General features: G+C 38.9%; 1 long non-coding RNA gene across 2 annotated transcripts in view; it reads left to right on the top strand.

Moving 5' to 3' along the window:
- LOC143646473 (uncharacterized) overlaps window positions 1-27,924 on the top strand; it is a 52,897-nt gene that overhangs the window by 5,544 nt on the left and 19,429 nt on the right. The window contains exons 3-4 of one of the 2 annotated variants that reach the window (XR_013157483.1): window positions 10,963-11,273; window positions 13,072-13,239. This is a non-coding gene — a long non-coding RNA (uncharacterized LOC143646473). Of the gene's footprint in view, window positions 1-10,962; window positions 11,675-13,071; window positions 13,240-27,924 lie in introns of those variants that run through there. The other variant, XR_013157476.1, reaches the window with a different exon arrangement.

Here is a 27,924-nt window from a genome sequence, read left to right as displayed (position 1 = left end):
CTATTAAGATGGTTTTGACCTTCATATCATCTGATGAATTGTAAACATTTAAATATTTATGGGCTTTTCCCATAAATATTTCACACACAAAAAAAAGCCTCTGAGGTTGATCCACTCAGACTAGATGCTTTTCTCAATTCCAGAGAAGCATGGGAAAATAGTCAGAGAGAGACATCTGTAACTTTTATCTTTATGGCTGAAATCCCTGAACTACTACACTTTCTGAAATATTAAAGGAACAAAGTTCTGAAAATACATGGGCTTTCTGATAGCTCTCAGTTTCCCTCACCATTTCCAAATCTCAGAAGAGTTCTCAGCCAAGTAATTTATAGATCCTATTTTTCAATCCATAGCCCATACTATTTCCTGTCTCTAAACTGGTGGTTTAATTTGCTCAAAATGATTAAAACTTTGCACATATGAAATAAATGTAAAGGTAAGAAGTCCATACAGAAGCTTTCCCTTCTGTTTTCAGAAAAGTGCAACTGTTTAGAGCCTCTCTCTGACTTTTATTACTGATGAATTTCAGTAAGGATGTGTAGTGAGTTTTATTAATGATGAATTTATGTATCTTTTCTCTCCATGTACTTTAAAAATAAATTTGACCTTAGATGCCAGAATGGAATTTAACATAATCTTTGGTTCATGGTGTGCCATTATCACTGATCCATAAAACCCCTTTATTCGTTCATCTATTCATTATTCATCTATTTATATACTTAAGGGTGATATAATAAACAGTCTTGGATATGTTGCTCAATTCAAGAACTAGGAATTAACAACCACTTGCATCTACCTATGTACTCTTCTGTCTCCCATCTTCTTACTCCCCCAAAGTAACCATCCTGAAATGTGTTGATGATTTATATAAAATTTAAAAATCTATTCAGATTTATAAGAAATGGATATATGTTTAAACAGCATTTTGTTTAGTTTTAATATTCTTGAACTTTTTCAGGAGGTACCATGTTCTGAGACTTGTTTTTTTCACTAAATATTGGGTCCATAAGAGTCATCCATGGGACTACCATATAATATTTTGGGGGATGGATTTATTTTTATTGATGGCTTCACTGTCTTTGGACATTTGGGTTTCCTTCCCTATTTTGCTCTACAAACAATGTTCCTGTTAACCTCTGTACTTATGTCCTAGCACACATGTGAAAGAACCTCTTTTATGTAAGTAAGAGTAGAATTGTTGAGTCATGTGGCACACTGATTCTCCACTTTTCAAGACAATGCCAATTTTAAAAATCCAAAATGGTTGAGCAGATATAGACTCCCTTCAGCAATATTCTGCATCCTCTCCAACACACAGCATTTTGTAATTCATAGAACAACTTCAGGCTCCGAAGGGTCTTTTGGGCTTAGAACTAAATCTCAAATTAGCCACCACTCCTTGGTTTCATCTAAGGATCTATGTATGTATTGATTTGTATTTGGGTCTCAGGGAACCACCAGCCTTCCTAGCTTCTGGAATCAGCTGACTGTGTCCTTATCTGGAAGCTCAACTAGGGAAAGAATCTTTTCCATACTTATTTAAGTTTTTTGGCAGAATACAGTGCCTTGCAGCTACAGGGTTAAAGCCCCCCATTTTCTTGCTGGTTGCTGGCCAGAGACTGCTCCCAGCAACTAGAGGCCCTCCATGTCCTTGCCACGTGTCCTCATGTTTCCAATCTGTGACTTGAGGAAAGGGTCATCCCTTTTAAGGATTTTCCTGATTAGCTGGGCCCACCCAGAATAATCTCCCCTTTTATTAATTTTAAGTCAATTGATTTGGGACCTTAATTAGATCTGCAGAATCCCTTCACTGTTGTCATATAATGTGGCCTCTTCATGGGAGTGAAATTCATTATATTTACAGTTCCATCCATACTGCCCGTTCTCAAAGGAAAGGGGTTGTACCGAGTATGTGCATGGTTAGGAAACTTGGGGCCCATTTCAGAATCCTGACTACTTCAGTTATTTTGCAGAATGTCTCAAAATTTGTATTTGTGTGATGTTTTCTCATGATTACATTGAAGTTAAATTTTTTTTACAAGAACCCCATAGAAGTGGGGTACACATCTTGGTGTAGCACATCAGGGACTAATACGCTACAGATGAAGTCAGTAGGTTTTATTACTGTTGATGTCAACCTTGATCGTTTGGTTAAGACATATCAGCCAGTGTTCAGATGTGTGTAATTAAGATGTGTCTGCCCAAATTGTTCTTCACTGTAAAGTTACTATTTTTCCCTTTTTAATTAAAAACCATCTTGGAGGAGATACTTTGAGAATTTGAAAATATCAGGTTCCTTCTCAAAAACATTTACCCATTAATTTTCATGCCCACCAGTGGATTGTGTCTGCAAAATTATTACCATGGTGTTTTATTGTAAGGAAGAGCTTTTCCTTCTCCCCAATTTGCTTATTTATTCAACTATTTATTTATATTAGTATGGACTTATGGGTAGTTATTTTACTTTATGGATTAGAGTCCAATATGATCATTACTTATTGTTTTTTCACTTGGATTTTTCCAGTTTGGGCTAATGGAAGCTCATCCTGGTGGCTCCTGTACCCTTTTGAAGGCTCCTATTCTTTTTCAAATGCTTCATTACTTTCTTACTTCCTGAGATGTCCCAAGCTTATCTTTGACAAGAAGCCCTGATTCCTTTTATTGGAGAATGGTGTTTAATAACCAAGACCTGTCTACTTGGTGTGCTCACGGCTACTAAGCTGTCGTTGCTTCTAGGTCTTTTCAGCAGCCAGAGCTATGTGATATATGTGTATATATATGCATGGATTAATAGACACACATATATTCCCTTAGCTTTATACATACATATATATGTACGGGTATATGTATACATATAATACATATATTCCCTTAGCTTTAATTGAAGTTTTGCTTCATACCCAAATCTATCCCATTTTGTGAATCCCAAATTAGTTGTCCTTTATTCCATGAAATCAACCTCAACTAGAAAGAATATTCTACTTTTCTGAAATTGCATAGAACTTCCTCTGCATCACTTATTGCTTTTTCCCTTGGATCGTGTTAATTTATATATTTATGGTATAACTGATGCAAGACTGTAAGTAACCTGGGAACAGGATCCACGTTTAATTCTTTTTCCATAGGATTTTTATACTGTTTTGCTTATAGAATCAACATAGAACCACCTTTTCAAAACAGGCAATAATTTTATTTGTGAAAAGATAATTTCAAAAAGCACTTTAGATTTTCTAATTACAATAAGACTGTTTAAAAGGAGACAAAATTAGTAAATCATGTAGAATAATTTCTACAACATTGTAGGTATAAAATAAGTGTGAATTCTTTCCCTTGTCCCTTAAAAAACTCCTTTCTCACTGTAAGAAGTTAATGATTTTCTAATACTCTAAATTAATTAGTCCAAAATAAAAAAATAATAAAAAAACAAAGAAATAGATTAATTAATCCATTTTAAGCATTCCCTTATTATATTCCCTTATTATGTCTTAGGGCGTAAAAGGTCCGTTAGAAATGCATTATAAAATTAATACGGAACAGAACTAGTTAAAATTGCAAAATATTATTATAAATAAGACTTTAACATGTGTTTTGTTCTTTTAGTCATAAGAAATCATCGGTTTTGGCACTTTCCTCTCTCCTATTGAGACTTATTTTCCTCTATTTTTAGAATACTCATTAAGTTAGGCCTTTAAAAAAAAGAAACTGTTGCAGTTAGATAAGCCCTTTGATTCCTTTTGTTTGTTTGTTCAGAATCAGGAGACCCAGCTGGCCATATTACCATATGCCATCAAAAAATGTTTTTGAAATATATATGTGTACAGAAAAATTATTTTACCGTAAGTACTGTTTTTCCTTTTTCCTATTACTGAACCAGCAAACAATGTCTTGTTGATCATATTTTACCCTTGGGTCAATCAAAGATTCACATCAAACATTTTTCTTATTTTGTTATCTTAATCTTATTTCCTGGCACTGAACAAGGTTAATAAATACCAGTGCTGTAAGAATTGTGAGTAAATGCTCAGTTTATCTTCCCCCCTTGTCTCCTCTTAGCAGAGGTGGGGTCATTTGAAAAGAGATTTAAAGTGTTTACAACTCTGCTACGCAGAATCAAAATCTCTCTTGCTTTTGCTCTGAATGGTAATAGGGCCTCTGCAAATTTTTCCTGGGACTAGTTCCCAGTTTGTACCCCGTTCTTGCTACCAGTTCATGTATACCCCACCATAGTAAATTTTCTTAATATCCATGTTTCTCTAGGACAAGGGGATCTGCTTTCTTTTTATAAGTCAACTTCCTAGGGACTGAGAACTTGCTCCCTAGGAATCTCTTGATCTGCTCTTGAGACACCTGCTTAAATTTTCTAGAACATCCGGGAACATTGTGTACCACATAGAATGTGTTCAGACTCTAGGAAATATACTTTCAATTCAATTCAATTCAATTCAAATCTACTCAACAAAGTTTTATTAAAGCTACTTCAGTACCAGGCCCTGCACTATGGGGAGAATAGAAAGATGAATAAAACATAAGAATGTTCCCAAAGAGTTCCTAGTCTTGTTGAGGAGACTGAGATGTACATACACTACACCAGCATATGTTAAGGACTAGACTGATATACTCAGTCAGGGAGAGGAACTACTCAGAGGAAGGAGGAGTCAACTATCTAGGAAGAAACATGGAAATGACAAAGCATCCACATGCAGTGGCTAAACACATTTTATGCTTGGGTTTTATCTTTTGGCAGTAGGACCTGTGCTAAATTGCCTTATTGGCCCAAATTTTCACCTCTCTCTGCATATACCTTAACGCTGTGCTCAGCTACTAACTCAGTGACTTGCTTTGGCCAATGAAAATATGTGAACATATGCAAAATGGGCTTGCACATTGGAGCTTTTCCTTTTCTATTTCCATCATTGCCTTAAGTATATTCTCATGCCAGTCTGCTGATCCTAGGAGGGGATTGATAGACACATGGAGCAAAGTTGCCTCAGCTAAGCTACTCCAGTTAAGTGACCATTTAAGCCAGCCCAGAGCAAAACTGCTAACTGACCCCAGCCAAGCCCAGCCAAGATGAGCCTATCTCCTGTGTTGTGGATTGAATCATGTCCCCCAAAATACATGTTCAAGACCTAATCTCCAGTCCTGTGGGCATGAACCTATTTGCAAAGGGATCTTTGAAGATCCCATTAAGGTGAGGCCAGACTGAATCATGTTAGGCCTTATTCCAGTATGACTGGGGTCCTTACTTATAAGCGAGAGGAGTGAGGAGGAGACAAAGGAGACAAATGGCCATGTGACAGAGAATTGTAGATGAGCCACAACCAGAACCCTTTAGACTTCAGAGAATGCATATCCTGAGGGCAGCTTAATCTTGGACTTCTAGCCTCCAAAACTGTGAAGCAATAAATGCCTGTTGTTTAAGCCAACCAGTCTATGGCATTTGTAATAGTAGCTCCAACAAACTAAGATACCTGACTTCATGACTCACAGTCTATAAACATAAATTATTGTTGCTTGTAGCCCCTAAGCTTATGGTGGTTTATTATGTAGCAACAGCTTACCATACAGGAATCACTGAAGCTGTTAAACAGTTGATCAAATGCATATTTTAGAAAGGCCATTTTGGATACCATGTTGACCATGAGTTTGAAGGGAAGGGGTTAGAAGTGGACAGACAAGCCAAGGCATCATGATACCATTCAGTTTAGAGATTGTGAAGGCCTGAACTACCATGGCAATGAAGAAAAGAAGAAAAGATTCAAGAGAGATATAACATGCAGGTTATAGTGATTTATTGGATATGGACAGAGAAGGAGAAGATGGAGTTGTGGCCTGGATTTCTGGATTAGACAACTGAAACAACTGATGATGATAAACAGGGAATGTAGGAGTTCAAGCAGGTTTCATGGTTGACAGGAAAAGTTAATAGCAGACCTGTTAACCCATTCCCTCCTTATTAGAGCTATCTAGAAGTAATGAGTGATCTCAGTCAAATCTTCATGTAAATGTGGGAATGACCCAAAGACAAGACCTCCTGGTGAACAGACTTACGGTGTTCTTTACTGGAAAGATACCAGTGAGTCCTTACGTAACTTTCTTTCTGAATGAGAAATGCCTGGTCTCACTTACTTATTATACACAAAGTAGGAATTAATGGATTTATAGGGGACAGATGGTTGAAGAATAGAGGGTAGCACTATAGACTGCATTTGGCTAGAGAACGGCAGATAGCACTATAAACCATAATTACCAGAGTATAATATAGACTTTTCTAAAATGGAAATGGTTCTTTTTGTGTGAAGTTTCTCCATATACATTGCTCAGAAATAACCTTGTCTATTAAATATAAAACCAAAATTCAATCTAAGGAGGGAGCTGTTTTGACTATTTGGGGGAGCTGTTCTGACTGTCTCAGATTCCTCCAAGAAATAAATGTTTCACCTTTGCCTGGTGATATCCTGTTTCCTGTGGATTATTACACAGTTTAGTATTGGATAAGATCTATAATTGTGTGAATCTCATTTGACAATTCAACACTTTGTTTATCAGAATGTGTATACAGTTGCTGAGGGCAGGGATAAGGAAAGGTGCAATTGATATATTTTGGAAAAGATGCCCCTTGGACAACTACATGGGCATACCCAGAGGAATTGTGAGCCACATGCCTGAAGACCCAGTGATTAGTCACTGGACTTTTCGGAATAGTTTTAAGTTGGTCTTTAAACCAAAAAAGCAAGTAAAATTGTAGCAGTAACACATAGAATACTAGCAGAAAAGATTCCGGAAAACACTGGCATTTAATCAGCAGGGGCAAGAAGACTATTATTTAGGAGAGACAAAATGATGATCAAAAACATCAGGGGAGAATCAGTAGAGTTTGGTATCTTGGAAACCACTCAGGAGTTTTCAGGAATGAAGGAATGTCTCTAATGTCAAATGTCACGAACCAGTCAAGAAGGATATAATGACAATAACTTCAACAAAAATATGGAGCAGTAGCTCCGTAAATAATTTCTAATCCTCACCACATGACTTCAAGCCAGCTATTATCACTGTTTTACAGAAGAGGAAACCGAGGCTAAGATTTACTAGTCCAAGATTGCACTACTAATCAGCATTTGGGTGAGGATTCTGACATGGTCTTGTGAGTTGAATCCCTGCTTTTTTATTATTGTCAAATATAACTAAAAAGCCAGCTCTATTGCACCTGGAAATTAGGAGGTATTTGTTACCCACCTGAGAGCAGGCATGGTGAAATGGTGGGGTAGGAGACAGTGGACCAGGGAATACACAGATGGACAGGAAGGGACATCTATGACTGAGGATGCAACACTCTAGATGTTGAGCTGTGATGAGAAGAGATAGCATTTAAAGAGGAATGAGATAGTACTTAGAGAGGAATGCAATGTTAGGAGAGAGATTTTTTTTAGAGTGGGAAAAATTGGAATAAATTGAGAGGAAGGAAGCAAGACATGATTTGGTGGAAGTTACAGGAGAAAGAAGTAGTCAGAGGAGACAAGAAGGATAGTGATGAGATCAGGATTTAGTCTTGGGTGGGAGAAGCAAAGCTTCCTGTCTGGGGAAAGGAGGCTGATGAAGCCATCTCCTGCCTGATGGCGCTGAGAAGAAGCTGGGAAAGGAAGCTCCCTTAAACAAAAAAACATGAAGGGTATGGGCCTTGTTGCGTTGCATTTCAGACATAGACTCTGCAGTGACATGAAATGCACAGTTATGTTGGTTTCTCCTGCAGACTAACTAGATGGAAACACAGGTAGGGATAAACTATTCTCCCCCTCGCCCTCATTCCTACCTTAACCCATAAGAGAAATTTCAGCCACATGAAGTGTTGGGATAAAATTTCTGGCTCTCTCTGTTTCTCACTTTCTCTGACACATGGCATCTATTTGGTGGAAAGGCCATTGTCATGTGCAGCTCAGATGCTCTCTACTGTCTCTTCTTGCACCGAATTGTCTGAGAGTCATATTTGTTCTCTCTGATGCTGTCCCTTATGGCAGCTCACTAGGGCAGCCCAGTGCTCACCGGGAGAACCAGTGGCTATAAGTGCCGCTCTGCCCGGAACAGAGGAAATTCTACTGTCGCTCCCACTGAACTTCCGGGCAGCAAGATATATTCCAGTTTGCAGGTGCCAGATAAGCGGTTTTGCAGATTCACTTGTTAGATCCAAATTAAACCATGCCAAATGGAAAAGTAGTTTAAGCAGTTTTCTTTCAGAAAAACTTGGAGTTGAAGACAATGCTAATAAAGCAAGCTACCAACAAGGAACCGAAACTTCCCTCATTTGTAATTAATGAATGTTCTCCAGAAGACTGTAAGCAATCCATGTTAATGACCAAAGGCTGGTCATAATGACTGGCCCCTGGGAGAGAAAAGGCTTTCTTTGATTACAACATGAAGACTATATGGATGGAGTGAGTGATGAAAGAGAGGGGTGCAGTTCTCAAAAAAATTAAGGGGTATTAGGAAAACAAACAAAAGTTCTTAATGAAATTATCTTAGGCCAGCATTCAGTTTTAATGTTCAGATCAGTTTGGACTTGTTCCCTTTACTCCTAGTATGATTGAATCATTTGAAATGTTCTGTGCATTTCCTGTCTTGCTGCCTTTAATGAATTTAAACTTTATCCCTCCCTCCACAAATATTTTTATCATAGTTTTTTTTGTATGCTGTATGGCAGGGTCACATTTCATTCTTTTTCCATATGAGTATACTGTTATTGCAGCACCATTTGTTGAATTTTTGTTTGTTTGGATTTTTGTTTGCTTGTTTTCTTTGTTTTTGGGGAAAGTGTACAAACTGGGACTTGATCCTGGGTCTCCTGCATGGCAGGCAAGAATTCTATCCCTGAACTACTCTTGCACCCCCCTCCCCCAAATATTTTTAACTTCTGAGAAGCAGGAGTGCATTTTATACCTGCATTTCTCAAACTGGGATCATCAGTACATATAGATTCTCATTTAATAGGTAGAGCCTGAGAATCCTCATTTCTAACAACCTACCAGGTGATTCTGAGGCTGCAGGTGTGCCATCCATGCCTTGAGTTACACTGGTCTATCTCTAGACAGAGCATTTGTCAGTGTAAGGCTATCTCACAGCGGTTTACTATGACTCCTATTATAAGAGACGTTCCCATGACTGTTTTCCATAAATTAATTCCCCATTCGTGTGCAGCTCCTTTACTCTTTTCCCTTTTCTTCCTTCCAGAGAGCAGAATAAATGAGACACCCAGGTAGCAAAGGAGCACTTCTCTCCCTGTTCCATCTCAGGCTGACTGCTAGCTGACTTGAGCGTCAGTATAATGACCCCCATCAATGCAATATGGTAACGAATTGCCTCAGCAATCTAAATTACAAATATAAACTGGCTTCTTCTGAAAAGGGCTTCTGAAGAAATTTCAGGACATCTAATGTCTTTTCTTCTACCTCTCACCTACCTCACAGGACACAGCTGAGAACACAAGCCCAATCATCTTCCCTGGCCACTCCAAGCCACCTGGCCATTCCAATGATCATTTCTGTAATAGTCATTTGCCCTTTTGATTTCGAGATGTAATCCTCTAATTGACTGACTATACAATATGGACAATGGCCCCTAAAGATTTATAAAAATAGAACTCTGACCCACAGAGTTCTACAGCAACCAGCCCCGAAAGCCAAACCATAACCTCTGTAACTATTGGCCCCAAATGGTCAAGACTTGCTGGTCAATAACTTCTAAATTCCCTAATTTTTGCCACTACTTCCAAATTACAGCCAACTAGAAGAACCCAAATGTACTCTCCTCACCAATCACATTGGGTGCCCTGCTTCCAGTTAACCCACCTCCAGATTTTTTATATCAACAACTTTCAATCAGAGTATACCTGAAGCCTTCCCTTTTTTCAGTATGAAGCTTTCCCAATCTCTTTAAGTCTCTGCCAAATGCAAGGGACGGAGCTGACAGCCTTGCTATAGCACACTTTGAATAAATAGCTCTGCTTGTTCTCATTTGGTGGTATTGATTTATTTCCCATCTGTACAAAATTCAGCGATTATTTACGTATCTCCTGTGTTTTGTTGTCTTCCCTAGAAATATTTTAACTCTTAGAGGTCAGGAATAGAAACAATAACAATCACAATTATGCCAGTTAACATTAATCAAGTGTTTACTATGTGTTAGGTGCTGTACTGTAGACTTTATAGATGCTATTTCATACAATACTCTTAATAACCTGATTATTCCTATTTTACAGATGAGAAAAGTAGTAAGGCTTAGAAAGGATATGTAATTTACCCAAGGCACAGGAGAGATGTCAGATTGGAACCTGTCTTAATTTCCAGGATGCCATGATAAATTCCACACAATGGGTTAGCTTAGACAATAGGAATTTATTGGATCACAGTTTCAGTGTCCAGAAGGCTTGCTTCCTCTGGGATTTGGAAGAATTCTGGCTGGCTGGCAATCCTTGGGTCCCTCGGCTCTCCTGTCACAGGGTAATGTCCTTTCCTTTCTTTTGTAGTTCCCCTCTGACTTCCTGCTTTTGCCTCCTCCCCATGGCTTTCTTTCTCTAAAGCTTCCAGTAATCTGGCTAAGTCCCAGCCTCATTCAGTTGGGCCTTAGCTAACAATGTGTTCATGCCCACAGGAAGGCAAATTAAAATTAAGAATATGTCTAAATTGGCATGTATAATTCAACCTACAACACCACCCAATGCCCATTCTCCATTTCTTCTCTTGTGATGGAACCCAAATTTCATTTGGTGCAGTGATGCAGCTAGCTAAAAAAAACTGCCTTCCCCAGGCTCACTTGAAGCTAGATGTGGCCATGCAAGTTAGAGTATAGCCAGAGCCCTGTAAACAGAAGAGTTGCATAGAACCTGACAATGCTAAAACGAGCAGAGACTACCAGAAGAGAAGCATTTTGAGATCAGCACTTTTGATGCTTCTGACTTTCTTCCTTCTTTAGGCCTTCTATGATCACGTGAAAACGTCATGTTCCTGCAGCCATCTTGGACAACAGAAACCTTGGGCCTGAATGCCCGATACGAGGAAGGGAGAAACAAAAAATAGAAAGAGCCTGGGAGTCTGAAGAACTTAAAGCTGTACTTCCAGTCCAGAACTACTATCTCCAGACCCCTGTTACATGAAAGAGAAACAAACATATTATTTCTGCCATTTTGCATTTTTTGTCATTCTCAGCCTGACCCTACCACAGCTGAAGAGATTCACTCCTAAGCCATTTCATATTTTCTTCCTCCAGCATGGCCTCACCACCTGGTATGCACATTGTATACGTGCTTAGTCTGCTCACATGAATGAACTTTACTGAGAAAGAAAACAACTGCACATTTTCTGTACTAAAATAAACTTTCCAGGATTTCTTTCCATGGTCTGTTTCAGCACATAGAAGGCACGAATATATTAATGTCCTATAAATTAGAAAATGTGGTAAAGATATTTCTTGAATGTTGTAGATGTTTTTCAAGATCCTTATTTTACTCACCACTGCGCTCCACATTTTTCAGTTTATAACCCATACCTCTGTGGTTGTCATGATCATTTGTTCATTAATTCAGCAAATATTTATTAAGCACCTAGAATGCGCCTGGAACCAGGCCACTTGTTGAGGATAAAAGAGTGAATAAAATAGACAAGGTGCTGATTTTATGGCGTTTACATTCCTATAGGGCTGGGGAGTTGGAGGACAAACAATAAACAAAGAATAGTGATACATTTTTCAGAAATAAAGTGGGGCAAAGGGGACAGGATTTCCAGGATTGGGGTGGTTACTTTCAGTAGCAGGGGAAAGGCCTCTCCTCGCTGATACCCTTTAGGCACAGACCTGAAACAGGAAAGAGAGAAGAAAATCAAGGAACTTTGCTTCCTAGCTAGGGCTATCAACAGACTTGTTTTTCTATGGGAGTGACTGATGACAGAAGATTGATACATCCCCAAAAGGGTTCTACTTCATGTTGAGCAAATTTAAAGTCCTTTTGTGGACGGGCCTGACCATCTGTTGCCAAACATTCCCCATTAGCCAATACCTAGTGTGCTTTTTCTTCTGTTTTCTTTTTGCTGTGCCCATCATGCCATTCCACCAGGCGCTCAAATACTTCTCTGTTCAGATGGGACTTTATCTTTATAAACCAGCTTGGCAAAGAGAATGTGAATCAGTTAGTAATTAAGTGCCTGTGAGAACAAGGGTGTGTACCCCAGATGTGAAAATAAGCATAAGATGGGGGGGCATAGAAGTGATATTCCAATAGGCATTTAGTCAAAGGATTGGAACTCCTAAATACTCAAACTGAATTGTTCTGAGTCCTCTTAAAATGCAGAGTTGCTTCCAATGTCATGCGGTCTGGTAAGTGTAGGCGGAAAGGGAAGTAGGAGGTTTGAAAGCAGTAGAACTAAAGATAATGAGGCAGCTGCTGAAGTTTTTGCACAAGGACAGAAAGACTTCCTTTAGCGTTTAAAACTATGATCTTGCAGGCTTTTCCATTTTGATTTCATTTCCATCATCTACTGAATTAATCAGAATGCAGACTATCTGTAGGTCAAGCATTATCTGGAAATAAGAAGTCCAGAGTTAATACACTTGGCTTCATTCCACTATAAAAATCCACCTGCCTGGGTGGGCAACGGTGACCCAGTGGCAGAGTTCTCACCTGTAGTGCTGGAGACCCGGGTTTGATTCCCAGTGCCTGCCCATGCGAAAAAAAAAGAAAAAGTGGGGGGTGAAATCCACCTACCCAGCCAAACCAACAGAAACTTTACTGTCATTGGCATTCACAACCAACACCTCAGAAGCCTTCATGACCAGTAATATTTATTTTGGGAATTAAAGTTAATAAATAACTTCTCATTTTAAATGTAGAAATGTTCATGCTTTTAGGACAAGGTACAGTTGCCTTTAAAGAGAACTACAAATTGAATCTTGAGTTTGTGATGTCTAAAATTGTGTGGTGCCATTATTATATCTTTGTACCCTGTTCTCGGTTCACAAAATCTCACCCCACCGTAAGATGTTGATATGATCGGAAACGAACATTTTGCTGGTCTTTGTGTTTTATTTTAGTCAGAATTCCCGAGAAGCAGAGCCTGAGACAGGGATTCATGATTACCTTCTCTTGTGATTCATTGAGGAAGATTTCTCAGGAGAAAAGTAGTGAAGGAAACAGATTAAAATGGGAAAAAAGCACAAGCAAGGAGCTGGTCTCAACTGAAATCTGGCCTCAGCCAGGAGGTGAGTTGAAGCATCCTCAGTGAGTCTTTTGAACCCTTGGCTGTCAGGCCATGGCTACAGGATGTGTCCCGCTCCCTTGGGAAGGAGGGGCGGAACCTACTGTAGAAGGCAGAGCACAGAGACTGAGGGCAAGTCTATGTAGAACAGGAAAGCTGTGAGCATTAAGCAACCACTGTTCTAGAAGTTGGGACATGGGCACATGGGTCCCAGGGTGCACACAGCTGGCCTTGGGGGACCACCATAGCATCTACTCCACTGTCATGCTGGCCTTCTTTTGTAGTGTTGTCTCACAATTCTCCATTCCTAGAACTTGTCTTTTCCTTTAGTCCTCAAGCTCCTTTTTCTTCCACACCCGAAAGACATGAATAATTGTATTATTTCTTGAATAATTGACCCAACTTTTGAAAGAGTAATAGCTTACCAGGAAAGGATAGATCTTTCAATTTTGTGATCAAAGCACAATAATTCAAAAATAGTGTTCTAAGATCCTTTCGGTGTTGTGCAAATGACAATCAAAATTTTTCTAAGTCTACTTTAACTTTTTTTTTAACTTGTGTTGACTATTCTGTAAATAGCTTGGGGCAAAAACTGTCCTATTTGTCTTTCTATTCCAAGTTTTTGGCATGGTTCCTAGCATACAGCAGACATTCAGTGAATGCTAATGAATGACAGTGAATGAATGAATATTGGGGTGGGTGTTGAGATTTGAAAATTTGATGTAAGAAACCAAAGATTCAAAAGATTTAAAGTGTATAGTTGCCAGGCAGGTAATGTAAAAGAGTAAAGGGGGTGCTGGGCAACTGGACATCTCATCAATATCCTATGGGAGAAACAGGCATTCAGTTCAACAAGAAAGTGAAAACTAGTTAGGAGTGCTGGCCTGGATAATTTGATTTCTACACCCACCCCCAAGTCTAAAAATTGAAGATTATATGCGACATTTCCTCAATTTTAAATGACAGCTAATTAAAAAAACAAAACAAAACAAGAAACTACTAACATTGTGGGAGTCAAGCAATACATTTATTAATTGAGTTTCACCTGGGAACTTTGATTTTGCAAGCTCTGTCATGGAGTATTTCCTAATTGAAAATTACCATTCTTTATTCCTGGTTGAGTGGACAGCTAAAGAATGGGAGAGCTAGGGAGCAATATTTCTCTGTCATTTCTGACAGAGGACTCTCTGCCTCTGCTTTCTTTCCAAAATCTCCTGCTTATCAAAAGTATTTTAACAAGAGCATCCTTTGGGTTTACCTTAAAGAGCACTGCTTTGGTTTTTTTCCTATCTTAATGACAGCTTCTTATTCCTGTCTGGACCTTTCATGTTCTTTTTCTCAAAGCTTCAATTCCTCCATCCCTTGTCTTCCATTCGACACTTGGAATTTTCAACCACTCCTCTATGAACCTATGCTTTAAGGGGTGGCTGGGAATTCCTTTGCAGAATTATGTTTGTTTATTTTTGTACGTTTTTATGGAGAAGTTTGTACTTTTTATCAGATTCTAAAAGGAATGCCCACTTGCTCTGGGTGACTTCATCCATTCTTGAAATCTCATCTACACTTATCTGAACCTTACAGCGAATCCATACACGTTTTCTTCCTCTCCTTCATAAAACCTTCCCGTAGATCCCCATTGCCCTAAAAATGAAATGCATCTTCTTTAGATTAGCATATAGTATCTTCATCATTAGTTCCAACTTTATATCCTGCATTTCATTAACTATTAATGAGATGCTATTAACAATTCACAACCTCAAGTTCTCTCCTGCTTCCATGTTTGCACACATGTGGCCAACATCCCACCTCTGACCCATCTGCACATGGATAACTGATATCTGTCCATGGGTTGGGTGCCCCCAGAAGCAAACTCTAAGACAAGGACTTATAAGTGAATTTTTTATTTAGGAAGTGATGTTAGTAAGCACCTGTAGTAGAGGGGAAGTGAGGGAATGGAAAGAATCAAATTAGGGGTGTGATATCAAGCAAATTACCACTGTGGACAGCTGTAGAGCTGAGTCCCGCTGAGAAACTCTAAGACGGTATAGAACAACTCCAGGGTTTTCTTACCTGTAAAGTGAAGAAGCTGGGTATTTATTCACCAACTCCTGGAAGGTGCTGGTTGAGAGCTGCTCCTGGACACCTCAGGTAGCAATTGTGTGTGCTCCCAAGGCCAGGAAAAAAGTGCAGGTAGTGAGTCTTAGGTGTTCCTAGGGAGTTGCCTGTAACATAAAAGTAAGTGCTAAGGAACGATGGGGAAGGAAAACTGACTAAACCCCAGAATGTAGATATGACTCTGAAAATACATCCAAAGGAAACTAATCCAAAGGAAGATCTCCAAGGATCCTTCTCCCCTGTTTGAAATAGATACCTGTTCTTTCTGCTCTCTGTGCTGTGACCTGTGATAACTTCTGTAAGCATATTCATTACATAATCGAGCAAATCTTTATCAAGTGTCCTCCATGTGCCCAGCACTACGCTGGGCAGTTAGGATGGAGCAGTGAGAAAAACAAGCATGGAACAACCGAATGCACATCTGATGAGTATCATTCAACTGTAGCAAGTTGATCACCAGTCTGCATCCAATCCAATCGAGCCATTGCATAAACGAAGTATATTTATCAGGTTTATTTGGAGCTCTCTATTTGGAAACTAGGAATATGTGGAACAATTTCAAGTTGAGTTGGACATTTAAACTCTACTTACAATGACAGATCTTGGAAATCACTGCCCAGCTTTGGAACATGCCCCCTAGGCTGGGAGCATTTAAATAAAGTAGTCACTGTCTAGCTGTCACACAGAAATGAAACACCATATACTTCCAAATAGCATGTTCTTTCCAGTAAACTCAAAGCAAGCTAACTTTGCAACTGGAATCACTGCAATTGATCAGCTATCATAAAAGCCAGGTCTAAGAGGCAGCTTTTAATATGTAGAAGTAATCCCCAATTCGAAGTTGGAAAGGTATCTGCCAAAGTGAGCCAAAACCAGAGGAAAATGAACAACTTCTTCACTTTTTGGGGAAATCAAGTGCGGTTTAATGTATGGAGCATTTCCTTGAACATTTCGTCTTGGCACAATTGAATTGTTCTTAGAAAAGGATACAGAATAATAAAAAAAGCAAAAGTACTATTTTGAGATTCGAGAATGGAAGCTTTTCCATTTTAGGAGTCGCAAAGTTTAAAGAATAAAGAGAATTTTAATTATTCTACAATACATAACTGTGGTCTTCATTTTCACTTATTATTCATTTCTCTGAAAATGCTTGCATATGCAAATAGACTCCTGTTTCATAGAACAGTATTAAGACCTATTGAGCCACCTATTGGTCATTACTGACAACTGCACCATAATTCAGCCCTATTTTTTCTTCCAGTGTGTCTTGATGCTGGAATGTGCTAAAGGGCACCAGTATTTAACTTTGGTGTGTTTCGGAGTCACCTGGAGAACTAATAAAGAACACACGTGACTAGACTTCTTAAAGTACTACAGAGCCTGGGTCTTTGTGCTTTTTACGAAGTTCTGACAACTGAAGTTTTATAGTCATAGATTATATACCCTAGCTTTTCTCAATCGTTTGGAGCAATTGTTTTATGTAGAACACCTGAGAACATTTTAAAAGTTTCTATTACTTCAAAATTGTATTAAAAACACAACAATAAAAGAAAATCAAAAGCATGTGTTATAAAACCAAACAGAAACAATATAAGTATTAGTCTAATGAAGAAGTGACATTTCATTTTGTTGTAATGTAGAAGAAGCTATCACTGAATTGTGTTCTAAATGCTCATGGATAACTTTGAGTATTTCAGTTGTTCTCAGAATAGTGGTTTATAAAGCCTCGATCTAGAATGTCATAACCTTTCCTAAGCTTCCTTTTCCTACTTAAGTTCTAACTCTAAATCAAGTCCCTCCACACTCTATATTCCAATTTACCTTCCTTTCCAGCCCATACTTTTTCTGATTAAATACTGTTCTTTTTATTGACAATTCATGTATTTCCACAACGCTGTAAATCATTAAAATGACATAATCTCAATAACTAAAAATAAAATAGGTAATATTATAAAAGGAGAATGCAGCTTAGATGTTTTGCTCCATAACAAATTTTTTTTAGTTGAATACAAATCTGAGACTTAAATTATTTGGCTCAAATATGGACAATTTCAGGTCGGCATGAGTTGAAAAAGAAATTCTGCAAAAATGGTAAACTTTGCCTCTTCCAAGCCACTAGAATCATTCAAATGGTAAAAGATTGTCCACACCAAGTGCTAGTGAAGATGTGGACAGCTGGATCTCATGCATTGCTGTGTGGAGTTTAACATGGTACAATTACTTTGGAAAAAAGTCTTATATAGAGTTAAACATTTATAGCCTTAGGAAGCAAATGCATTCCTGGGTAGTTACAAAAAGAAATGAAAACGTGTTCACAAAGACTTGTGTGAGAATCTTCATGGCAGCTTTATTGATAATAGCCAAAACTTGAAAATAACCCAAATGACCATCTACATGAAAATGGTTAAAATATTTATGGCATATTCAAATAAAGTCATGCTACTCAATAATATAAAAGGATGAACTACTGAAACATAACTATATGAATGAATTCACAGTTATTATGTTAAGTTAAAAAAAAACTAGACACAAAAGAGTACGAGTATGATTTCATTTACATGAAGTTCAAGAATAGCCCAAACTAATATATAGTGATAGAAATCAGAACAGTGTTTGCTATTAGATTAACAGAAGTGACGCATAAGGGAACCTTCTAAGATGAGGCAAATATGCTACATCTTGATATGGGAGATTCTATATTTGTCAAAACTCATTAAATTTTACAGTTATGATCTGTGCATTCCTCTGTCTATAAATTTCACTTCAATATAAATGCAAGTAGTATTGGATTTTGAATCAAATGAAATGTTCAATTAGTTCATTCATAGTCTTAGACTGAAAGCCTGAGAGAAGGCTCTGAATTGGCCTTTCCTTTGCTGTAAGAGATGAATGTTTGCTTGCGAGGGCACAGTGGGGGTGGGCGAGTTGGGGGTCTAATAAACCTGGAGCTGAAAAACATCTTGCAGAAGGTCGAATTGGAGATGTTGAGGAAATATAATTTAAAACAAAATCTTCTCCCAATCCAAGAAAACCATTCCACAAAAGTAGTAGAAAAAGGAAAATGATTTTAATATTAAGCATTAAACTAGAATGTGCTGCATCGCAGGAAATCTTCAAAGAGAGTACAAAGAGAGTTCATCCTTTTTATGTGGTTATCCAATACAACCCATTGAATACACATTGTCAAGATATTTCGGAGGTAAGTTTACAATTTGGAGCCAGGAACCCCCCTGGAACTTATGCTAATTCTCTTCCCAGGAAACTGGGAGATAAGGGCAATATCTTCCTTGATTTTATTACCAAGAAATGAATGCCTTCCTTCAGGAGACCTTCCTACATGGTGAAATTTGCAAGAAGCTATTCAAACTTTGACATACATTTGAATGTATATACCTTTCAAAAGGACAAAGAAAAAGATAATTTACCATTACAGATTTTCTAAAGTGAATGCAAAGAAGGATGGGAGACAGCAGAAAGTTTCTTTCCTTAAATGGAAAGAAGCCCATTATTATGATTATTATTAATTTGTTTTTGGTCTTACAAGAACCCTTTTGGATTTGGTTTGGGGGTGAAAGTAGAGGGTGGTGAGATGAGACCAGAAGAAATGCTCTTTCTTGAACCAAGAGAGTTTCTAAACACTTGGGTACCCAAACCTATACTCTGAAGAGTCAGAAGCAAGTTTCTTACTACAGGTGAAAACCAAGATGAGTCTGGGAAGAAATGCATAGCAAAAACCAGAGGTGGAAGGAAGCATGAGGGCAGGTAAGCTCCCCAGGCTTAAGGTGGAGGTACAAATGAAAGAGAGGGTGGGTGGCATCCTCCTAGTGATGAGATTATGCTGGGTATACCTGCGAAAGGTGGGGAAGTTGCGTGGGGAGGTGGGGAACTCTGGCACCAGAATTAAAGCCGTGATTATCAAAGCAGCTCCCTAATTTTCTCAATGAAGCATCACCAAGACCCAAATTGAGAGACAGTTACTATTCCATTTATAAATCAGATGATTTCCTAAACACTCAGTGGAAGCTCATGCACTGGGCTCATTCATTTCTGGACAAATCTTGCCCATGAAGAGAAAAGAAAGATGTCAAAGGTGAGTATATTATCACTAGGGATGAGAGGTAATATGTCTGCAATTTCAGTGAGCTGGTGAAAGGAACCACTCTGGCTAAATGCAGTGGTTCTCAACCCTGGCTGTGTGCATTGTAATCACGTGAGATGCTTTTTAAAATATCAATGCCTGGACACCACCTACAGGAATTCTGACTTATTAGCTGTAGGGAGGGACACGGGCAATTCTAATATGCAGCCAGAATTGCTTTAAAGCAGTGGTTCTCAAAGTGAGGTTCTCAGACCAGCGTCCCCAGAGTGTTGCGCCCCTGGCGCTGGGGCACAGCCTTCAGTCAAGCGGCTTCCGAAACAGGACGTGACACCAGAGGTCAGGCTTGAATCATTTTATCGTGCTGCGCAGCAGGGCACAAAGCCTTGCGGATGCCATTTTTCAAGTCTGGACAAAGGAGGTACAAACAGCTGCAGGTTTTATACATAGTTAAGGCATCATGGACCAATCATGAGGCAAGTTAGAAACGATAACCATAACCGGGCCTAGCTGCAGACCTGTTGTTCCTGATTTGTTGACCTTTATACTGCGCATGCGCAAGGGACTTTCCAGCTGGCGTACCTGACTGCCTGGCTCTGGGTTAACGGCTGCCAGCTGACTATGGCTCGTTTTGATAGCCTGTTGCAAGAGTACTTATTAAAATGTACATTCTCAGGCCTCACCCTATAGCTACTGCAACAGAAACTCAGGATGGGGCCCAGCAACCTTTGATCTTTGTTTTAACAAGCCTTCCAGGTGGCCCACTGATTTAGAAAATGCTTTTTGGGATGTTTCAGGATGAAGTCTTACTGAATTTGATTTTAGAGTCGCTGGTTTTTAAAGCATTCCTCGTTTTATACAGCGGCATTAATTTCAGCACCCCTCTCTTCTCATGGATTGCATATGGATTATATATAGGCTATCTCTGTTTTGTATAATTCTCCATTTCTTGAATTCTCCGCTTTAAGCTTTCCTTTCTTCCACAGCTGATTGCTTCTGTTCTTTCTCTTCCCACTTAATCTCCTCCTGAACCAGCTTCTTTTACAGAGCCACGCCTATATGTTCTCTAAGGATCCCTGCACTGTGCTGTGAGGTTTTGCAGTCATTTTCCAGTAGAGCTTTGTTAATGCGGTGAACACCTCTCACATTCTTTGTTTGTTCTCCCAGCTCTTGCCTGGCTGACACCTCATCACTCAGTTTGGATGGGAAATGGCCTCGATCTTTCCCAGCTATTGTTAACAAAGATTGTATCCAGGAGATAAATATCTTCTGCCATCTCGGATTTATTTTATCTTCTCACTCTATGATTTGCCAGTTATTTCACCTGCCCAATGTAATTATTCAAAACTCAAAACTCAGTTTTTTATAAACAAGAGTTTCTCCTAGATCTATCTGAATTCTATGCAAACTGGTCAGAAAGAGGGACGTCTCTTACCACTTCCAGGGGTTGAGTCTTTCACAGCCTAACAATGCCTGCCATCACAAACTCAGTCCCAACAGAAGCACAATGCATGCAGCACTAGGAGGAATGTTAACGCACGTGGAGAAGAGATAGAGGAAAGTCAGCTTCACTAGTGGGTGTAGGTGCCCCATGGCCAGCAGGTCTCTGTGACTGATGCAGGGAAAAGTTCTACACACAGCACCCCTCTCTTGTGTGTGTGGAGGAACCCAGCTCCCTTCCTGTTTCGGTTTGCTAAAACTGCGGGAATGCGATATACCGGAAATGGGTTGGTTTTTACAATAGGGATTTATTAACTGATAATTTATAGACCTGAGGTTCTGGAAATGTCCAACTCAAGGCATCCACAGGATGATACCTGGACTCTGAGGACAGGTTACTGGCATCCGGGCACCTCTGTCATATGAGAAGGCACATTGCCAGTGTCTGCTGGTCTTTCACTCCTGGATTTCATTGCTTTCAGCCTCTGGCTTCAGTGACCTCTTCTCTGAGCTTCTGTGGGTCCTCTCTTAGCTTCTCTGGAGATTTTCTCTATAAGCTTCTCTTAATTTCATCTCTCTTAGCTTCTGTATGTGTTTTATCCTCTCATAAAGGGCTCCAATAAGGGGATTAAGACCCACCCTGAATGGAGTGGGTCATATCTCAGTTGAACAGGTCTGCACCCATGTAACCAAGAAATTAGGATGTAAGGGATGATTTTGATTACTGAATCATCCCTTTTTGGGATACCGGAGTAGACAGAGGGGAACACTGAAATCCCTAAACTATAATTCAGCTGCCCTGATATCTGAAATGAATGTAAAAGCCCTTAGCTTGTGCCTTTGTGACTATAACAGTTGTTACACCCTTTATCTGGTCATTTTCTTGTAATGCTAATGAAGTCAACCATTAACTAGGCTCAGCCCCATACATTTGTAAATCATTATCAGCTGTATTCTGCTATTGAAGGATAACTTGTCTCCCTTTTGGCTTACACCTTTAGTACTGAAGGGATACTTCTGCCTCCCCTCCTTTCAGTTTATATTTCCCTATTGAAATGGTAAAGATAACACTGTCTCCTTTGAACTTGCTATTCAAAATGACCTCATCTCCCCTTGATAAAATCCTTAAAAACCTTGAACTCCCTAAACTCAGTGAGACAGATTTGGGGGTGCTACATCATCTGCTCTCCTACGGCTCGCCTAGTAATAAACTCCTTCTCTCTTTGAAACCCAAGTGTCTCAGGGATTGGATATTGAGTGCCTCGGGCAGAAGAATCCATGGCTTTTGTCTGGTAACATCCACAAGAATGGATTAAAAGAACATGGCCCAGAGACCCAGGTTCAATTCCTGGAGCCTGCCCATGCAGAAAAAAAAGAACATGGCCTTTTCTGGGATACATACAGCTTCAAACCATCACACTCCCAGCCAGGGACAAATTTCCATCTGGGTGTGAGCTGGATGTCATAAAATATGCCCAGCAGAATCAATGTCTTCTGTGCTTCTGTGACTGTTTACATATGCTTGGGACAATAAGGGAATGAAGGTACCCGCAGTCACCTTATCTACCAGGGAATTGTTTTATCTCACCAGGCTGACACACCTGGTCCTGAACACAGGAGATATTTCAGAGTCCCAGGGAAAGGCAGCAGGCCACTGTAATTTGGTTTGATCAGCTCAGTGTTCCCCTCACTCTAGTATTTTCTGTATACTCTTAAGTCTTGATTTTTTTTCTCTTGCAACTCACCAAGGTCAGACTTCATCTTCTCTTTGCTGGGTTTAGCTTCCTAAAGGGTATTTGTTACTTTGAATGTTTTACAAACTTCCTTTAAAATACTGGTAGTATTTCCATAGACTTCTGGCCTTCCAATACCTTTTCTGTTTGGTTGGTTTTCTTTTGCATTTTTACATTCTCTGCTTCCTAAGTTTCCCAAAACAATAAGCAGTCTTTCCACCAGCATTTGATTCATTTTCTGCCTTATCTGGAGCGTTCTTATTTTTCCTCTGGTGGGAAATGATCCTTGTTTATTTCATTCAATCGAATCTTTAATTCCAAGGGTGTCAATGAGGTTTGCTTCTTATTCTTTGATGACTGTCAGAGAGCTTTCTTCTAGAGTGGTGGACAGCAAGCCATGACCCACAGGCAAAATCTGACCCATCCCTGTTTTTGTAAATAAAGTTTTATTGGAACCTGACTGTGCTTTTTTGCTACATATTGCCTATGGGTGCTTTTGCACTACAGCGGTAAAGTTCAAATGATGTGGTACAGCCTCAAAGCCAAAAATATTTGCTACGTGGTTCTTTAAAGAAGCAGCTTGCCAATTCCTGCTCTAGAGCTTTCTGGATAGCAAGGAGAGCACGTTACTCCACTGAAGAGGGTTTGTAATTGACTATGCTAGGTCCTTTGCTGATTTTCTATACATTCGTTGGGCTTAGTCTCTTAGACCTCATCTTCGGGCATTTAAAAAATGCCCAGTTCTTTTCCTTCCCAGTTTCAACATGATTTCTTCTGAAGAATGACTCATTCAGATCTTGTTCTCACCCAACTTCTCAACTATCTTCCCCTGAACAAAAGGCTCCAAGCCTCATTTCCTCCTTGAAAAACAAACACATTTACCTGTTGGCATTTCTGGCATGCAATCTCACAATCTCTATCAATCTTCTTCTCTCCCCAGCCCCTCTCCTATTGAGTACTTAGTTGGATTAAATCTTTTGGAAATTACCCACCAAACAATCTAGAGCTCCCTTAAGATTCTAACGTACCTGCAATTTCCCAGTCTTTAAAATTTTGAATGCCACAATCTGGGTTTGTGAAACCCTCACACATTAATGGTCTGCATTTCTCAGTGGATTGGTGTTTCAGCCCAGAAATACCCAATCTTATGTTACCTAATTTAGAATTAAATGCCCTGGCAGCTAGAATTGTGATACCAAGCAGCAGCAAATTTAGAGGGCCTGGAATCCAGCATAGGAGGGGTTCTAGGGGGAGAAAGTTCAGTGTTAGGTGGAGGCCCTTACTAGGATAGAAAGGTTTGGGTGGAGAGGAGCCCAGAATTTAATCCTGGCTGATTAGAAGCATCCTAGAAGGGAATGTTTTCTAAGTCTTCAAGTCTGTCCAGCCTGTCGCCTCTCATTTGCTTAAGAGTAGAAGCCACCTGTGCTTCATAGAGTGCAACTTCCTACTGGAAAGATGCGCTAGTTCAAAATGATATATGGACCCTAGAAAAGCCATGTTTTAATCAAAATCCCATTTTGTAAAGGCAGAATAATCCCTATTCAATACTGTACGTTTGAAACTGTAATCAGATCATCTCCCTGTAGATATGATTTAATCAACAGTGGCTGTTAAACTGGATTAGGTGACAACATGTCACCACCCATGTGGGTGGGTCTTGATAAGTTTCTGGAGTCCTATAAATGAAGAAACACTTTGGAGAATGAGAGATTTGGAGAGAACAGAGCAGAACGACATAGCCATGAGAACAGAGTCCACCAGCCAGTGACCTTTGGAGATGAAGAAGAAACACGCCTCCCAGGGAGCTTCATGAAACAGGAAGCCAGGAGAAGAAGTGAGCAGATGACACTGTGCTCGCCATGTGCCCTTCCAGATGAGAGACGAACCCTGACCGTGTTCACCATGTGCTCTTCCACTTGAAAAAGAAACCCTGAACTTCCATCAGCCTTCTTGAACCAAGGTATCTTTCCCTGGATGGATGCCTTTGATTGGACATTTCTATAGACTTGTTTTAATTGGGACATTTTCTCGGCCTTAGAACTGTAAACTAGCAACTCATTAAATTCCCCCTTTTTAAAAGCCATTCTGTCTCTGGTATATAGCTTCGGCAGCTAGCAAACTAGAACAAACGATAACAGAGATTTTTAAGGAATACACTCATAGCTGTTCCCTCTTTGAGCTCCAGCCTCCCTTTAGAGCCAGCTCACTTATTTCTATTCTATCCCCACTGCCTACTTTTAGGAATATTTTCAGGGAGGCACTCCATCTTTAATATGCTGGGAGATAATTCGAAAGCTAGGTACAGTTTATAAAATGCTAGGTTTAAAAATGGTCAGTAAGACTACAAGAATTTTTCCTACTGAATAAATATCAAGGTCTTCACAACTAGGATATATGATTATTTCTAGAAATACCCTTTATCAAATTAGAAAAGACTCATCTACTTCTAGTTGATTATAGTTGCATGAAAGAGAGAGAGGATAAGGGTACTGTGTTTTATCAAATGTGATAATTATTGAGGTGGTGAGTTGTTTTTCTCTTTAATTTAGAAATCAAGAATTAGAGAAACAGTTTTCCTGATGTTGAAAGATCCTTGTATTAATGGGTGCAAATAGGTGAGTAAGTACTTACTGACAAAGGCAAACAAAAGAAAGCAAGGGACTTTTAATATCAGAAAAGTAGAATTCATGGTAAAAGTTATAGAATGAGACAGTATTATTTTATATCAGAAACATAACATAGTCTTGAACATGTGTGTGGACTAATAGTCCTAAGTACATAAAACAAGTAACTTAAGGAAAAATTCGAAAGGCCACCTTTGTAATGGGAGAATTTTAACTCAATTCTTGTGGTCTGGAATGCATGAAGAAGCCAAAATTTAATAATGAGATTTAACAATTGAACAATGAATAGATAATGTTGAGGAAATAGAAGAATAATAGTTTCAAATGTGTATGAAAATTTGATAGAGAGACAGATCTAACTGTGAGCAGAACCACCTCACTAATCTATAGACCCATGAGAAACAATAATGGGTTGTTTTATGCTACTAAATTTTCAATAGCTTGTTACCAAGCAATAGTAAATGTATACTACAGTCTTAGAAAAATCCGTGGATTGTTATGGTGATATGCTGGGCCAGGCAAAGGTAAAACTGCATATTCATCCCAAACTATTTGGAGCTCATATCCCTCCCCTAATCACATGGTAGCTCTTCAGTATTTCTTTAGAAATCAAAGTCCCCTGCTTGGTCTTCCAAAATTTTCATTTCAATATGAGGACTTCATTCATGCTAAAGTGTAAATGACTTTCAGAAAATTAGTTTCTTTCTAATTTTTTGCATTTTAACTGAGATCAGAGCCGTTTTAAGTGGCTTTAGTGAACATTCATTATACAGCAAAGAGTGGAAATAGCAGAAAGCTTCCAGAATGGGGCACTCTGCAAGACTAAAAGCCAATAGATATAGGGAAAGGAGATAGAGCAGGAAACTTCAAATCAGTGAAGTAGCTAGTTTTAATTGACAGTTCCTACTGATAGGCTCTCTGCTGACCATATTACTATAATATTTTATTTGTTCTTCATAGCCACCTTATTGGGTAGTTCCTATTATTTTCACCATCATAACTTTTTCAGGTTATACTGTGGTGTGACTATCTAACTCTAATGCTCATGTTCTTTCCTCTAACAGTTATTAATAGGAATCAGTCTCCAAACAGAGCCAAGTAATGAGAGGGTAGTTCATACCATACCCAGGAGGGCAAGATGAACTCACTAAACAGTAAATGAAGTTAAGCTTGAAGCAGCGCCAGTGTATGATTTTCAGAACCATCCAAAGCATTACTTTCTCACAAATATAGAGTGAACCTGTGCCAAAGATTTCAACTCCTTAATGGCAGAAACAGCAGGATGAAAAGTTGTTTCAAAAGAGAGTTCAAAAGATTGGAGTACATACAGCCAGTGAAAGAATGTTGAAATGAAATTGCTAAGTTAATACAACAGTGGTTAATGTACTATAGCTAAAAAAAAGACAGTTTTATTGTCCTGTATTACAGAACTGTGCTAGTTTGAAAGGATGTATGTACCCTAGAAAAGCCATGTTTTAATCCTAATTCTATTTTGCAAAGGCAGCCATTTCTTCTAATCCCTATTCAGTACTGTATGTTTGAAACTTTAATTAGATCATCTCCCTGGAGATGTGACTCAATCAAGAGTGGTTGTTAAGGTGGATTAGGTAGAGATGTGTCTCCACCCATTTTAGGTGGGTCTTGATTATTTTACTGGAATCCTATAAAAGAGGAAACATTTTGGAAAAAGCGAGAGATTCTGAGAGAGCAGAACAATGTAGCCACGAGAAGCAGAGTCCACCAGCCAGCGACCTTTGGAGATGAAGAAGGAAAATGCCTCCTGGGGAGCTTCACGAAACAGGAAGTCAGGAGAGAAAGCTAGGAGATGATGCCGTGTTCGCCATGTGCCTTTCCAGATGAGAGAGAAGCTCTGACTATATTTGCCTTGTGCCTTCTCACTTGAGAGAGAAACCCTGAACTTCATCGGCCTTCTTGAACCAAGGTATCTTTCCCTGGATGTCTTAGATTGGACATTTCTATAGACTTGTTTTAATTGGGACATTTTCTCAACCTTAGAACTGTAGACTAGCAGCTGATTAAATTCCCCTTTTTAAAAGCCAATCTGTTTCTTGTATATTGCATTCCGGCAGCTAGCAAACTAGAACAAGAACTGAAATCATTTGCAACTATCAGTCTTCTAGAAGTTATCATTTAAGTTTATAGAGTCTGAGTCCTCGTCAATAGCAAATGCTAAATCAAAGATACATTATGCTAGAACAATTTGTCCAGTATGGTAGCCACTAGTTGTATGTGGCTATGTAAATTTAAAATTAAATGCACTAAACTTATATATCATTAAAATTCTGTTCCTCAATTGCACTAGCCATATTTCAAGCTCTCAGTAGATACATGAGGCAAGTGACTTTATCAGTGAATTGTTCAGATAGAGAAAATGTACATCATTTCTTTTATTGCTTAAAATCAAATTTTTATTTTGGTCTTTCCACAAAATTATATCCTAAGGTAATTTAGGATATTTGAAGGTTTTTATTGATCATTCTACATTCTTCTAAGCACGAAAGACAATGTGAAATTAATTTTCCTATTGCAGATGACCCAAAAGATTGAAATATTTAAAAATGTACTGAAATAACATTATAATTATTAGTAATATGTGATTGATAAAATCCACAGAAATCAATTATAAATTTTGATAAGTATTAATCATCAAAGTAAAATTT

The sequence above is a fragment of the Tamandua tetradactyla genome, chromosome 1 (genome assembly GCF_023851605.1).
Source record: "Tamandua tetradactyla isolate mTamTet1 chromosome 1, mTamTet1.pri, whole genome shotgun sequence".
NCBI lineage: Eukaryota > Metazoa > Chordata > Mammalia > Pilosa > Myrmecophagidae > Tamandua > Tamandua tetradactyla.
The sequence above is the reverse complement of the archived record's forward strand: the minus strand, read 5'-3'. Positions and strand labels throughout refer to the sequence as shown.